The sequence below is a fragment of the Bos indicus x Bos taurus genome, chromosome 21, assembly GCF_003369695.1.
Source record: "Bos indicus x Bos taurus breed Angus x Brahman F1 hybrid chromosome 21, Bos_hybrid_MaternalHap_v2.0, whole genome shotgun sequence".
NCBI classification, from domain to species: domain Eukaryota; kingdom Metazoa; phylum Chordata; class Mammalia; order Artiodactyla; family Bovidae; genus Bos; species Bos indicus x Bos taurus.
In genome coordinates this window covers 37,510,610-37,526,698 of record NC_040096.1, presented here as the reverse complement: position 1 = coordinate 37,526,698, position 16,089 = coordinate 37,510,610, and positions in this window count along the sequence as shown.

Here is a 16,089-nt window from a genome sequence, read left to right as displayed (position 1 = left end):
TGATATTATTAAAGAACATGAGGATGATATGGTAATAAAAAGTCAAATTAAACTGTTTTATAAACTTATAAACAAAAATTATTAAAACCTACATAAAATAAGACTGCAAATAAACACTCTTTATCTTTGTTATTTGGAAAGCATTTGCTAATTCATTAAGATAATATGTTCTCCTGTAAGCACAGAAATTTGTTTGTAAGAGAGGGAGTATGGGGGGGAGGGGAGAATAATTAGAAAGGATTCCATCAAAATATCAAAGGCAAACTCCAAAAATGGTCTCCAGTTTATCCACACCATAAGCATAACGATATTGTGGAATGTTATGATACTTTGTGGTTTTCTATCTTTCCATCTGGACACTAATCTGGAAACTAAACTTGAGGATCAAATCAATAATTTTCATTCCTTTGTCTGATTATCTTCTACCCTCGATGCTTGTAAAATGTTAAACCTCAAGAAATATCCTCTTTATTCAGTTACTAAAACTAGATGTTCATTTACATTGTGCCTTGTTATGAACCAAATGCTTGTGTCTCCCAAAATTCATATTTTGAAGCCCTAACTTCCCACTATGATGGTATTTGGAGATGGATCCCTTGGGGGGTAATTAGGTTTAGATGAGGTCATGAATCCACTGAGGAATTAGTGTCCTTATAAGAAAAACATTACAAATAAATGAAGAAAAATATTTACCTCTGCCCTGTGAGGATACAGCTAGATGGTGGTCATCTATAAACAAGGAAAAAAGCTCTTACCAGGAATTGAATCTGTCAGCAGCCTCTCAGCTATCTATGGTACGTTGTTATGGCTGTCTGAGCTAAGACATGTTTGATCCTTAAATATAAAAATCTTACTTTTTTATTTAGTCATTATGTGTGTACTCAGCCACATCTGACCCTTTGCGACGCTATGGTCGCCCCATGGACTACAGCCCTCCAGGCTCCTCTGTTCCTGGGATTGTCCTGACAAGAATACTGGAGTGGGCTGCCATTTCTTCCTCCAGGGTATCTTCTAGGCTTAGGCATTGAACTGAGTCTCCTGCAGCTCCTGCATTGGCAAGTGGATTGTTTACCACTGAGCCATCCTGGAAGCACAGTCACTGTGCTTTCCTTCAAATGACATCCATTTCATGTACTCAATTACACTTCCATTTTTTAGCCAACAGGGAAGGGATCTAGAATATTCCTATTATCATCAAATATTAATACTAATTCTGATACTATATTCTATACCCTAGTCTTACAGAAGAGGCCCAATGTCAGTTAAAATTTTCATAACATTTTCTGTCTTTTTCAACTGCAGAACATAGTAATCTACCTGTAAGTTAGAATATTTTTAATAACAAGTGTTTGGAAGACACCAAAATATTTTTCGTAATTTATATTTTCTTGGTATGTTATTATCTTTATTTATATTTAGTTTTTTATACTACTTCAATATTGAAAGGATTCAACCATTATTATTGATGAACTTGCAAATTAGCTGGATCATTTCAGCTTAGTAATAATTTCAATCCCTTGAGCTTGTATCTCTATGGATCTCTATGAAATTTTCTTTTTGTATTTTTATATAAATCACTTCATAATTTTACTTTATGTTTTAAATGTTTATTTATGTATTTATTAAATCGTCTCACTTGAAAGATTTATTTATTTATTTATTTGGCTGCACTGGGTCTTCATTGCTGGGGGTGGGCTTTCTCTAGTTGTGGTGAGTGGGGGCCACTTTCTAGTGGCGGTGTGGGCTTCTCATCGTGGTGGCTCCTCATTGTGGAGGACAGGTGTTGTGGTGTGCACGCTTCAGTAGTCATGGCATGTGGACTTAGCAGTGGTGCTGCATGGGCTTAGTCACCTCTCAACACGTGGGATCCTTCCGGACCAGGGATCAGACCCGTGTTCTCCGAATCAGCAGGCACTCTCAACCAGGGGACCACCAGGGAAGCCCTGATTTTTTGAATGTATTTTGACCATGCTGTATCTTTCTCATTCTTTGTTGCGGTATGTGAACTTTCTCTAATTGTGGTGCACAGGCTTCTCCTCTTGGGAAGCAGGGGCTCTAGGGTGTGCAAGCTCAGTAGTTGTGGTACACAGGCTCTCCAATTGTGGTTGCTGGTTGAGTTGCTCTATGGCATCTGGGATCTTAGTCCCTGACCCACAGCCCATGCATTGGTCCATCTTAACCACTGGACCACCAGGGAAATCCCCTGCAATTTTCATAGACATACAAATTAAGCACACTGTAATGCTTTATTTTCAATATTCTATTAAGGTCTCATTTGTTCTCTTTCGTACTAAGATGCAGGAAAATTTAAACACATAAGAATATATTGTGCTAAGGATACAAATGAAGAATATTCATTAAATTTCTAGGACAAATAAGGGCTTCAAGAGTACACTTTTTTCCATCTTTTATCTCTGGTATAAGTAACAGTAACTGATATATACTAGGTTCTTAATATATTTTCTAATGAGTAAGTAACAAAAAGTACAAGACACTTTACAAGATGTGATATATTAATAACTGAACACACTGAAGACTCAATCTTCAAAGAATTTATAGTCTAAGAAAAGATTTCATAGATACTTAGAGCTAATTACACTAATTAATACTGAGAATAAAATACAAATCTATGAAATTTAGATAAACACAAGTCCATATTTTAAAGCACTAAAATGATAGGCCTAAAATATACTACTGAAAAATCAGAACTTTTCTTTATAACTTTGAGTAGTCAATGCAGGTCTGAAATTGTACTGTGGAGCTGTGAAGTCATGGAGCAACTACAGTGATCCTGAACTAGACCAGAGCATAAGTAGATATGTCCTGCTATCCAACACTGGGAATAAGGTTTACTCTGAATCATTTACCAAGTTGTTTCCTATTAATGCAATTCAAATGATAATATCAAATTGCTACATGTAGTAGGTCTTTCCTGGTGGCTTAGTTGGTAAAGAATTGGCCTACAATGCAGGAGACCCAGTTTTGATCCCTGGATTGGAAAGATCCCCTGGAGAAAGAAATGGCAACCCACTCCAGTATTCTTGTCTGGAAAATCCCATGGACAGAGGAGCCTGATAGTGATAATATCAAATTCCAACATGTAGTGAGAGATTTAATATTCCTTGCTTTAGAATTAGGTTAAGAAGAAGAAAGCATTTCTGAAATGGCAGAGTAAGGATCTCTGAAAAACTGTTCCTTTGTAGAAACCAAGCAGAAGACAAAAAAAAAAAAAAAGTTTGTCAAAATCAGCTCTTTCAAAATTCTGGAAATCAAAAGAAGCTTTAAAAATCCATGAAGGGTTTATACCAAAAACCAAAAAAACAATAGCAAAAAAAAACACCTAAAAAACAGCTAAATCTCAGTAAGAACAATAAATATGATGTTTTAACTTGCCCTATCATATTTTCCTCTTGCCAGCTCTGTGGTAGCCTTAAAAACCAGCCGTCTAATGGACATGGAGCTGCCATAAAAGACACAGAGAATTGTCACCAGTTTATCTATCTAGTATTGGGTTTTCCCTGGTGGCTCAGGTGGTAAAGAATCAGCTGCAATGCAACAGATCCAGGTTTGATCCCAGAGTTAGGAATATCCCCTGGAAAAGGGAATTAGCTACCCACTCCAGTATTCTAGCTTGGAGAATTCCATGGACAGAGGAGCCTGGTAGGCTACAGTCCACAGGTCACAAAGAATCAAAATCAACTGAGTCTCTTTCACTTTGCAGTATTTATCTAGTAGATCTCAGGAAAAGTTCCCCTCACAAAGCTTTTCATCTGATCTGAATTGGAGCTTTCTAGTGGGAAAACTCTACCCTAGAGTGTTTGCCAAAAACAACCAGCATCAACTGTTTACTCTTGAAGTTGCCAGACAAAGTGACACTGGTTTAATCAAATAAGAGTGTAGCCAAAGAACTTAAAAGGAAAATATGTATTATGAGATGTCTATATGGGGCTTTGATAGGCTCCAAATTATTCCTGGGTATGTGTTTATGTCCCAGAATACCTAAGTGTTTCCTAACCTCTCACCTCTAGTTGAGGATCTACACAATCTAGAAATGAAGGATAAGGCATAAAATTCAGCAGGAGACTTAAAATCACACCCCATCAAACACAGAAAGCCTCTCTGCAAAGGTTGGGAGACTTACCGGTTCAAGGCATTTAATAAAATCTCTATTCCATCATTAGTTGACAACTAAGTTAGCTGAAACTTCAGTGGCCACACATGACAAAAAATATAAGCTTCATAGAATTAATCTAGGAAAATCACTGACAAATAACAACAACAAACTCTGATGATGAATAGAAATCTCATTTCCAGAGTATCCATATTATTTCAAGTATTCAGTTTCCTATTTAAAAATATGCAATATACAAAGGGGAAAAAAATGTATGGCCCATACAAAGAAAGAAAAAAAATTAATCCAACAACAAAAAAATTATCTTTTAGGAAAACCAGGTGTTGGACTTACTAGAAAAATTGTATAAATATGCTATTATAAATACTTTCAAAAAGTAAAGGAAGTCATGTCTGAAGAATTAAAGAAAAGTATGAGAACAATATCTGACTGTATACAAAATATCAAGAGGTAAAAACAATTAAATATTGAAATAAAAATCCATTAGAAATACTCAAAAACAGATTTAAGCTGACAGGAGATTAACACTGCTGCTAAGTCACTTCAGTCGTGTCCGACTCTGTGCGACCCCATAGATGGCAGCCCACCAGGCTCCCCCGTCCCTGGGATTCTCCAGGCAAGAACACTGGAGTGGGTTGCCATTTCCTTCTCCAATGCAGGCAAGTGAAAAATGAAAGGGAAGTCACTCAGTCACGTCCAACTCTAGCGACCCCATGGACTGCAGTGAATCGGGCTCCTCCGTCCATGGGATTTTCCAGGCAAAAGTACTGGAGTGGGGTGCCATTGCTTTCTCCAGATTAACACTGAAGGTAGGTCAATTAAGATTTTTTCAATTATTTCTGAGGAAGAGAAAGAGGAAAGAATACATAAAATTAACCAACTTCAAAGAACTCTTGAACACCTTGAAATGTACCAACATGTGCATAATAGTAGTCAAGAAGTGGAGTCCAGAAAAGAGGAACAGAAAGAACATTAGAAACATGATGTTTCTAATCATGGGAAAGTGAAAATTTTCCCAATTTGATAAAAGATATTCATCTGCATTATCTGAGAACCTCAATCAACTTCAAATAGGTTAAACTCAAGATATCCATACCCAAATACATCCTAGTCAAGTTGTGAAAGGTCAAAAATACAGAAGGGATCTTGAAGTCAGCAAGAGGGGAAAAAATCATATACAAGGTATCTTCAATAAGATTAAGAGTTGACTTTGCATCAGAAAGAGTGGAAGCCAGAAGGCAAAGTCTGAAAGGGGATATTAACCAAGAATTCTGTATCTAGCTTCTGGGCACAGAATTTGTGTGTAGTATTGAAATTAAGTTGACATTAAACTAGACTATTATAAATTAAGATGTTACTTGTAATCCTCAGACAACAATTTTAAAAGATATATCAAACTACAATAAATCAACAACAAAGAAATGAATATAGTACCCAAGAAAAATATCTATTTAGCATCAAAGAAGGCAGTAATGAAGGAATAGAGGACTGATGAAGATATAAGGCACATAGAAACAAATTACAAAAGAGCAGATCTAAACTTTATCATATTAGTAATTACACTAAATGTAAGTAGATTAAGCATTCCAAACAAAAGATAAGAATTGGCTGAATTTTTAAAAAAGGATCCAATTTTGACCTGCCTATAAGAGACACCCTTTATATACAAAGACACAGACTGAAGATAAAAGAACGGAAAAAGATATATCATGCAAACAATAAACCAAAGAGAGTTGAAGTGGCTATATTATTGATAATTTCAGATTCAATAAACTTTCAGGCAAAAATTGTTACTAGGAAAAAAAAAAAAAACATTTTACAGTGAAAAGGGGACCAATCATCAAGAAGACATACCAATTATAAACACATATGTACTTAGTAACAGAACCCACAAAATGCATGAATTGAAAACTGACATAAATGAAGGGATAGATGGACAATTAAACAGTAGTTGGAGAAGCTTCAATACTCCACTTTGAATAATAGAGAGCAAGACTCAGCGTAAGATTAACAAGGAAACAGAAGACTTGAACAACACAATGAACGAAGCAGATCTAAGACACAACTATAAAACACTCACCCAACAACAGAAGTAAACATTTTTAAGCACATATAGCACATTCCCAAATATAGATCATATATTAGGCCATAAAGGAAGCCTTACTAAATGTAAAGTGCTATTTATTACAAAATTAAGATGGCATAAATCATGAAAAATGTGTTCTCTTACTACAGTGAAATGACATTAGAAATAACACATACAAACTAGAGAATTTCAGAAATGTGTAGAAACTGAACAATGTAGTCAAATTCCCAGTGGGTTAAAGAAAATAAAAAATACTTTGAGATGCATGAAGATGAATATACAACATGACAAAAATTAAGGAATTCACTTAAAACTATGTGTGGAGAGAATTATTATTTATGAATACCGAGAGGCCTCCCTGGTGCCTCACTGGTAAAGAATCCACCGGCAATGCAGGAGATGCTGGAGACACGGGTTTAATTTCTGGATTGGGAAGATTCCCTGGAGGAAGAAATGGTAACCCACTCCAGTATTCTTGCCTGGATAATCCCTTGGACAGAGGAACCTGGTGGGCTGTACAGTCCATGGGGTCACAAAGAGTCAGACACAATGGAGCACACACATGAATAAAACAGAAAGATATCTAATCAACTTCACCTTCCACATTAATAAATTAGTAAAAAAGCAATGTAAGCCCAAAGTAAGTACAAGGAAGGAAATAATAGAAATTAGAATGGAAATAAACCAGAAAATAGAAAAAAAAAATTCACTGGAATCAAAAGTTGGTTCACTAATCTTTCATTATTGAACCAAAGAATGAGAGACAGAATGTGGGAGAGAGTAATCAAACTACTAAAATAAGTACTTAGAAAGTAGTTGTTACTACTGACTTTATAGAGGTAAAAATTATAAGAATACTATAATCAACTGTATGTCAACAAAGTAGAAAGGAAATTTTCCTAGAAACAGACTACTGAAAGTGACTCAATATACAATATGAAACCTGAAATAAATTGTAACAAACAAAGAAATTAAATTTGTAATTTAGAAACTTTCCACAGAGAAAAACCCACATCAAGATGGTTCACTGGTGAATCTTACTAAACATTTAAAGAATCAACACCAATTTTTCAAGTAATCTTCACGTTATCATCCAAATAAAAGAAGAGGAAGAACTATATCCCAACTCATTCTATTAGGTCAATCAGTTCAGTTCAATTCATTCACTCAGTCGTGTCCGACTCTTTGCGACCCCATGAATCGCAGCACGCCAGGCCTCCCTGTCCATCACCAACTCCCGGAGTTCACCCAGACTCACGTCCATCGAGTCAGTGATGCCATCCAGCCATCTCATCCTCTGTCGTCCCCTTCTCCTCCTGCCCACAATCCCTCCCAGCATCAGAGTCTTTTCCAATGAGTCAACTCTTCGTATGAGGTGGCCAAAGTACTGGAGTTTCAGCTTTAGCATCATTCCTTCCAAAGAAATCCCAGGGCTGATCTCCTTCAGAATGAACTGGTTGGATCTTCTTGCAGTCCAAGGGACTCTCAAGAGTCTTCTCCAACACCACAGTTCAAAAGCATCAATTCTTCGGCGCTCAGCCTTCTTCACAGTCCAACTCTCACATCCACACATGACTACAGGAAAAACCATAGCGTTGACTAGACGGACCTTTGTGGCAAAGTAATGTCTCTGCGTTTGAATATGCTGTCTAGGTTGGTCATAACTTTGCTTCCAAGGAGTAAGCGTCTTTTGATTTCATTGCTGCAGTCACCATCTGCAGTGATTTTGGAGCCCAAAAAAATAAAGTCAGTAAATAATATTAGGTCAATATGACCATACTAAAACCAGACCAAGAAATCATAAGAAAAGAAAGCTGTACACCAATATTCCTGTGAACATATATGCAGAAATTCTCAAAAAATACTAGCAAACAAAATTTGATAGCATATTAAACTAATTATGACACTGACTGTAAACAATGCAGCTGACATCTTACTTAGTGGTAAGAGGTTTTCTCTTCTAGAGAACAATTCAATAGTCACCTCTCTATCCATTCCTATTCAGTAGTATGTGAGAAGTTGTAGCTATTACAGTAAGACTACAAATGTAATTTTAATATATGCAGATTGAAAAGGAAGAAATAAAACAGTCTTTATTTGCATACAACATGACTGTCTATGTAGAAAACTCCAAAGAATCTTCAAACAAACCTTGAAACTATGTAAGTATAGCAAGGTCCCAGGATGCATGGTCATTCTATAAAGCTCTATTGCTTTTATATATGCCAGCAATGAGGAACTGGAACTTGAAATTCAAAAAAAATCAACCAAAGAATGAAACACTTAAGGGTAAATTTAAAAAGTATGCATGGTATCAGTATGCAGAAAACAACAACACACTGAGGAAAGAAATCAATATATAAATAAATGAGATAATCCATGTTCATGAATTAAATAACCCAACACTGATCATTGTTCATCTATACATTCAAAGCTATCCTTATCAAAATCTCAGTTGCATTTCTGCAAGAATTGGCAAAGTGATCCTAATATTTATATGGAAATTCAAGAGACCCAGAATAGCCCAAATCATTTGGAAAAACAAAACTGGGAGAGTCATTCTATCTGACTTTAAAACTTACTACAAAGGTAGAGTGATCAAGAGAGTGTGGTATATATATAAAGGTACATATAAGTGGTCAGTTCAGAAAGGGGAACATATAGATTAATTTGTGGTTAATTGATTTTTGACATAGGTACCGAGACAACCAAACCAGGGAAAGAAAAACCTTCTGAACTATTGAATTGTGTGAGGACAACTGCATAGCAACATGAAAATAATGAATCTGGACTACCCACCTCACACCATAAAAAGTATTAACTACAAATGGCTCACAGGCCTAAATGAAAGAGCTAAAACTATAAAACTCAGAAGAAACCATGATCTTTGTGATTTTAGATTAGACGATGATTTCTGATCATCGTCTAATCTAATATAATCATTAGACAATGATTTCCTAGATTATAATACCAAAAGCACAAGTAACAAAAGAAAATATAAATAAGTTTGTTTCAATCAAAATAAAATTTCTTTTTCATATCATATATCGACTATTTTTTTAAGATTATTTTCCCATATAGGACAATAGAGTATTGAGTAGAGTTACCTGTGTTATACAGCAGGTTCTTATTAGTGATCTATTTTATATATAGTAGTGTATATATGTCAATCCCAATCTCCCAATTTATTCCTCCCCATTCCTCATACCCTGGTAACCATAAATTTGTTTTCTGTATTTGTGAGTCTACTTCTGTTTTGTAAACAAATTCATCTGTACCCATGTTTTTTGATTCCACATGTGAAATCATATGTTATTTGTCTTTCTGTGTCTGAGTTACTTCACTTAGTGTAACTGATTCACTTTGCTGTATACCTGAAACTAACACAACACTGTATATAAACTATACTCCAATAAAAATTAAAAAAGAAATAAAACTCTTAGAAGAAAATATAGGGCATAAAGTTCATGATATTGGATTTGGCAATGATCTCCTGGGTATGACACAAAGGATGCAGAAAAAAAAAAAAAAGTAGACAAATTGGGCTTCAATAAAATGAAAAACTCCTGTATCAAAGGGCACAATTAACAGAGTAAAAAGGCCATCCATGGAATGGGAGAAAATACTTATTTATGTATATCTGGTAAGGGATTACTATGCAGAATGTATAGAAACTCCAACAAAAAAATCAAGCAATTCAATTCAAAAATTGGCAAAGGACTTGACTAGATTATTCTCCAAAGAAGACATACAAATGGTCAACAAACACATGCAAAAATGCTCAACAATTTTATTCATTAGGAAGATGCAAATCGAAATCACATTGATGTACCACTTCACATCTGTTAGGATAACTGCATCAACAGTGTTGGCAAGGATGCAGACCTATATGAGGTATCTAGAGTAATAGTCATGGAGACAAAAAGTAAAATGATGCTTGCCAGGAGTTAGAAGGAGGGGGGAGTGGGGAGTTTATCAATGAATGAATATGGAGTTTTAGTCTTAGCAAGATGAGAAGAGTTCTGAAGAGATGGTGATGGTTGCACAATATGAATGCACTTAATACCACTGAACTGTATACTTTAAAATGGTTAAGGTGGTACATTTTATGTTATGTGTATTTTACCACAATAAAAAAAAACTGAGGAAATTTCTTTTTCTGATTCAAAGGACACCACCAAGAATGTGATAAGACAAGGCATTTATATCCAGAATATAAAAAGAACTCTTACAATCCAATAATACAAAACAAACCAATTAAAAAAATAGGCAAAGATTTTGAACAGGTTCTATTTCAAAGAAGACAGACAAACGGCTAATAACTGCACCAAAGATGTTCAATATCATTAGTCGCTGCTGCTGCTGCTGCTACTGCTGCTGCTAAGTTGCTTCAGTCGTGTCCGACTCTGTGCGACCCCATAGACGGCATCCCACCAGGCTCCCCCGTCCCTGGGATTCTCCAGGCAAGAATACTGGAGTGGGTTGCCATTTCCTTCTCCAATTATTAGTCGTTAGGGAGTTGCAAATGAAACCAGCAATGAGATACCCACTAAGATGGTTAAAATTAAAAAGAGAGGCAATAACAAGTGTAAACAAGAATGTGGAGAAATTATAAACCTCATATATTGATGATGAGAGTGTAAAATGGTTTAGCTGCTTTGGGAGACAGTTTGGCATTTCCTCAAAATATTAGATGTAAGTTATAGTATAAACCAGAAAATTCACTCCTAGAAATATATCAAAGATAAATTTTAAAAAATGTATACATTAAAGACCACGTACTTGATTGCTCATAAAGTCCTTGTTTATAATGATTCAAAAGTGGAAACAAACAACAGTTCATAAAATAATGAATGGGTAAACAAAATGTGGTATACTCATACAATGTAATATTATTTTGCTACAAAAAGGAATGAAGTATTGATACATGCTACCATATAAATAAACCTTGAAAACATCCTAAGTGAAATAAGCCAGTCACAACAGAGCACATATTATATGATTCAACATATACGAAATTTCCAGAATAATAAAATCCATAAGGACAGTAAGTAGATTATATGTCAGAGCTGGGGAGATAGAAAGTGAATAATATACATGTGATTTATTTTAGGGGTAATAAAAAAAAGTTCTAAAATTAGACAGTAGTGATAATTGCAGAACTCTGTGAATATACCAAAAACCAATGAGCTGTGCACTTTGAAAGGGTAATCTTTATGGTATGTGAATCCTAGCTAGCAAGTTAGCTAACTACCTGTTTAAAAGGAATAGAGAAGATGAGAGGAAGGCAGCTACAGTTCTCTTGTACTTGAGGTTAGATCCTCCTATAATTGCTCGAGTTTCCATAATGACAAAACAACCACTACCATGTTCATTTTCTGATCATGTGCAGCCAAAATATTGCATATTTATAACAAAGCACATACACGATTTGCTATGTTTGAAGAATGTTATGTCAAAAAAAATTAAGTTAACAATAAGTCAAAAGCAACTTCTGAATAAGAAGTACAGGTAACAAATTTAATTACAACAGGACATGAGATGATACTGTCAGCTCCCTGCTTTGATCCACCAGGGAGAAAAGGGAGCCAAAAACAAGGAAGACTAGAAACACTGACCTGTATACTCGAACCTTGGCTGATGATTTTAAACATTTCCAAAGACGAGCTCTCATATGTTTCCAGCATCAGAGCTTCTAAGGTAAGGAGGAGAATTTCTGGATAGGAGACAAGGAGAAGACATGTTTTGCTATGGACACAAAATAACCTCCAGGGCAAGAATCAATAAAAATACATCAAATGAGAAAGGAAAATAAAGTAATAGGAAAGATTGCTTAAACTGTTTTCATTTGCAATTGCTTTTTCATATAATCTATACCAGAATGATTGCTTTCCCTATCATGTAGCTTACGGTGAATTGCAGACCATTGTTGTTTAGTCACTAAGTCCTTTTTGACTCTTTGCAATCCCATGGACCACAGCACTCCAGGCTTCCCTGTCTTTCAATATCTCCCAGAGTTTGGTCAAACTCATGTCCATTGAGTTGGTGACGCCAGCAAACTATCTCATCCTCAGTTGCCCCCCTCACCTCCTGCCCTGAATTTTCCCCAGCATCAGGGTCTTTTCCAATGAGCTGGCTCTTTGCATCAAATGGCTGAGGTATTGGAGCTTCAGCTTCAGCATCAGTCCTTCCAATGAATATTCAGGGTAGATTTCCTTTAGGATTGACTGGCTTGAATTCCTTGCTGTCCAAGAGAATCTCAAGAGTCTTCTCCAGCACCACAATTCAAAAGCATCAATTCTTTGGCACTCGGCCTTTTTTATGGTCCAAACATTCACATTCTTACATGACTACTGGAAAAACCATGGCTTTAACTATAAGGATGTTTGACGGCAAAAGAGAAGTCTCTGCTTTGTTAATATACTGTCTAGGTTTGTCATAGCGTTTCTTCCAAGGAACAAGCATCTTTTAATTTCATGGCTGCAGTTACTGTCCACAGTGATTTTAGAGCCCAAGAAACTAAAATGTGTCACTGTTTCCACTTTTCCCCCTTCTATTTACCACGAAGTGATGGGACCAGATGCCAAGATCTTAGTTTTCTGAATGTTGAGCTTGAAATCAGCTTTTTCACTCTCCTCTTTCACCTTCATGATGAGGCTCTTTAGTTCCTCTTTGCTTTCTGCCATTAGACTGGTAACAATTGGATATCTCATGTTGTGGGTATTTCTCCCAGCAGTCTTGATTCCAGCTTGTGCTTCATCCAGCCCAGTGTTTCTCATGATGTGCTCTGCATATAAGTTAAATAAGCAGGGTGACAACATATAGCCTTGACATACTCCTTTCCCTATTTGGAACCAGTCTATTGTTCCATGTCCAGTTCTAACTATTGTTTCTTGACCTGCATACAGGTTTCTCAGGAAACAGATAAGATGGTCTGGTATTTCCATCTCTTTAAGAATTTTCCAAAGTTGGTTGTGATCCACACAGTCAAAGGCTTTAGCATAGTGAATGAAGTAGAAGTTTTAGGTTTTTTTTTTTGGACTTCCTTTTCTTTTTCTATGATCCAGTGGGTATTGGCAATTTGATTTCAGTTTCCTCTGCCTTTTTAAAATATAGCTTGCATCTGGAAGTTCTCCATTCCTATACCATTGAAACCTATCTTGAAGGATTTTGAGCATCACCTTGATAGCATGTGAAATGAGCACAATTGTATGGTAGTTTGAACATTCTTTGACATCACCTTTCTTTGGGATTGGAGAGAAAGCTGACCTTTTCCAGTCCTGTGGGAATTACTGAGTTTTCCAAATTTGCTGCTATATTGAGTGTAGCACTTTCACAGCATCATCTTTTAGGATTTGGAGTAGCTCAGCTAAAATTCTATCACTTCTGCTGGCTTTGTTCATGCTAATGCTTTCTAAGGCCCACTTGACTTCACACTCAATGTTTGGCTCTAGGTGAGTGACCACACCATCATGGTCATCCTGGTCATTAGGACCTTCTTTGTACAGTTCTTTGTATTCTTGCCACCTCTTCTTAATGTCTTCTCCTCTGTTATATCCTTACAATTTCTGTCCTTTATTGTACCCATCTTTGCATGAAATGTTCCCTTGGTATCTAGTTTTCTTGAAATCTCTAGTCTTTCCCATTCTATTGTTTTCCTCTACTTCTTTGCATTGTTCACTTATGAGGACTTTCTTATCTCTCCTCGCTATTCTTTGGAACTCTACATTCTGTTAGATATATCTTTCCCTTTCTCCTTTCACTTTTCTTCCTTTCTCAGTTATTTGTAAGGCCTCCTCAGATAACCATTTTGATTCTTGTATTGCTTTTTCTTTGGGATGGTTTTGGTCACCACCTCCTGTACAAAGAATCTCCATCTATAGCTCTTCAGGCACTGTCTATTAGATCTAATCCCTTGAATCTATTTGTCACCTCCCCTATATAATCACAAGGGATTTGATTTAGATCATACTGGTGACTGCAGCCATGAAATTAAAAGATGCTTACTCCTTGGAAGGAAGGTTATGACCAACCTAGATAGCATATTCAAAAGCAGAGACATTATTTTGCCAACAAAGGTCTGTCTAGTCAAGGCTATGGGTTTTCCTCTGGTCATGTATGGATGTGAGAGTTGGACTGTGAAGAAGGCTGAGTGCCAAAGAATTGATGCTTTTGAACTGTGGTGTTGGAGAAGACTCTTGAGAGTCCCTTGGACTGCAAGGAGATCCAACCAGTCCATTCTGAAGGAGATCAGTCCTGGGATTTCTTTGGAAGAAATGATGCTAAAGCTGAAAGTCCAGTACTTTGGCCACCTCATGCGAAGAGTTGACTCTTTGGAAAAGACTCTGATGCTGGGAGGGATTGGGGGCAGGAGGAGAAGGGGATGACAGAGGATGAGATGGCTGGATGGCATCACTGACTCGATGGACGTGAGTCTGAGTGAACTCTGGGAGTTGGTGATGGACAGGGAGGCCTGGTGTGCTGCGATTCATGGGGTTACAAAGAGTAGACACGACTGAGCGACTGATCTGATCTGATCTGAATGGTCTAGTGGTTTTCCCTGTCTTCTTCATTTTAAGCCTGAATTTTACGATAAGGAGCTCATGATCTGTTCCACAGTCAGCTCCAGGTCTTGTTTCTGCTGATTGTATAGAGCTTCTCCAACTTCACAGGATGTAATCAATCTGATTTCAGTATTGACCATCCGGTGACGTCCGTGTGCAAAGCCGTCTGTTGTCTTGTTGGGAGAGTGTGTTTGCTATGACCAGCATGTTCTCTTGGGAAAATTCTGTTAGCCTTTGCTATGCTTCATTTTCTACTTCAAGGCCAAACTTGCCTGTTACTGCAGGTATCTCTTGACTTCCTACTTTTGCATTCCAATCTCCTTTGATGAGAAGGACATCTTTTTTTGGCATTAGTTTTATAAGGTCTTGTAGGTTATAATAGAACCTTAATCTTCGTCAGCATTAGTGGTTGGCACACTGACTTGAATTTCTCTCATATTGAATAGTTTGCCTTGAAAATGAACTGAGACATTCTGTTATTTCTAAGATTGTACCCAAGGACTGCACTTCAGACTCTTTTGTTGACTATGAGGGCTACTCTGTTTCTTCTAAGGGATTCTTACCCAGAGTAATAGATATAATGGTCACCTGAATTAAATTCACCTATTCCTGTACACTTTAATTCTCTGATTTGATTCCTAAGATGTCGATGTTCAATCTTGCCATCTCCTGCTAGACCACGTCCAGTTTACCTTGATTCATGGACCTTACATTCCAGGTCCCTACACAATACTCTTCTTTACAGCATCATACTTACTTTCATCAGCAGACACATTCATAACTGAACATCATTTGGCTTTGGCCCAGCCTCTTCATTCTTCCTGGAAGTATTTCTCTGTTTTTCCCCCATAGCATATTGGACAACTCCTAATCTTGGGGGGGGGGGGCTCATCTACTGGTGTCCTATCTCTTTGCCTTTTTGTACTGTAACATGGCGTTCTTGAGGCAAGAATACTGGAGTGGTTGGCTATTCCCTTCTCCGGTGGATCACGTTCTGTCAGAACTCTCTAACATGACCTGTCCATCTTGGGTGGCCCTGCATGGCATGGCTCATAGCTTCATGAGTTATACAAGGCTTTGATCCATGTGATAATTTTGGTTAGCTTTCTATGATTGTGGTGTTTGTTCTGGAGGCTGTGGAATTGTACTTTTGCATCTTCTGTCTGCCTTCCAATGGATGAGATGATACAGACTATTACAGTATTATATATGTACAAATGAAATATCTAAATTGTTTCCCAATCAAGTTGATCAGAATAATCTGTAAAGTTATTGCAACACAGATTCCATAACTGCATCCCAAATTT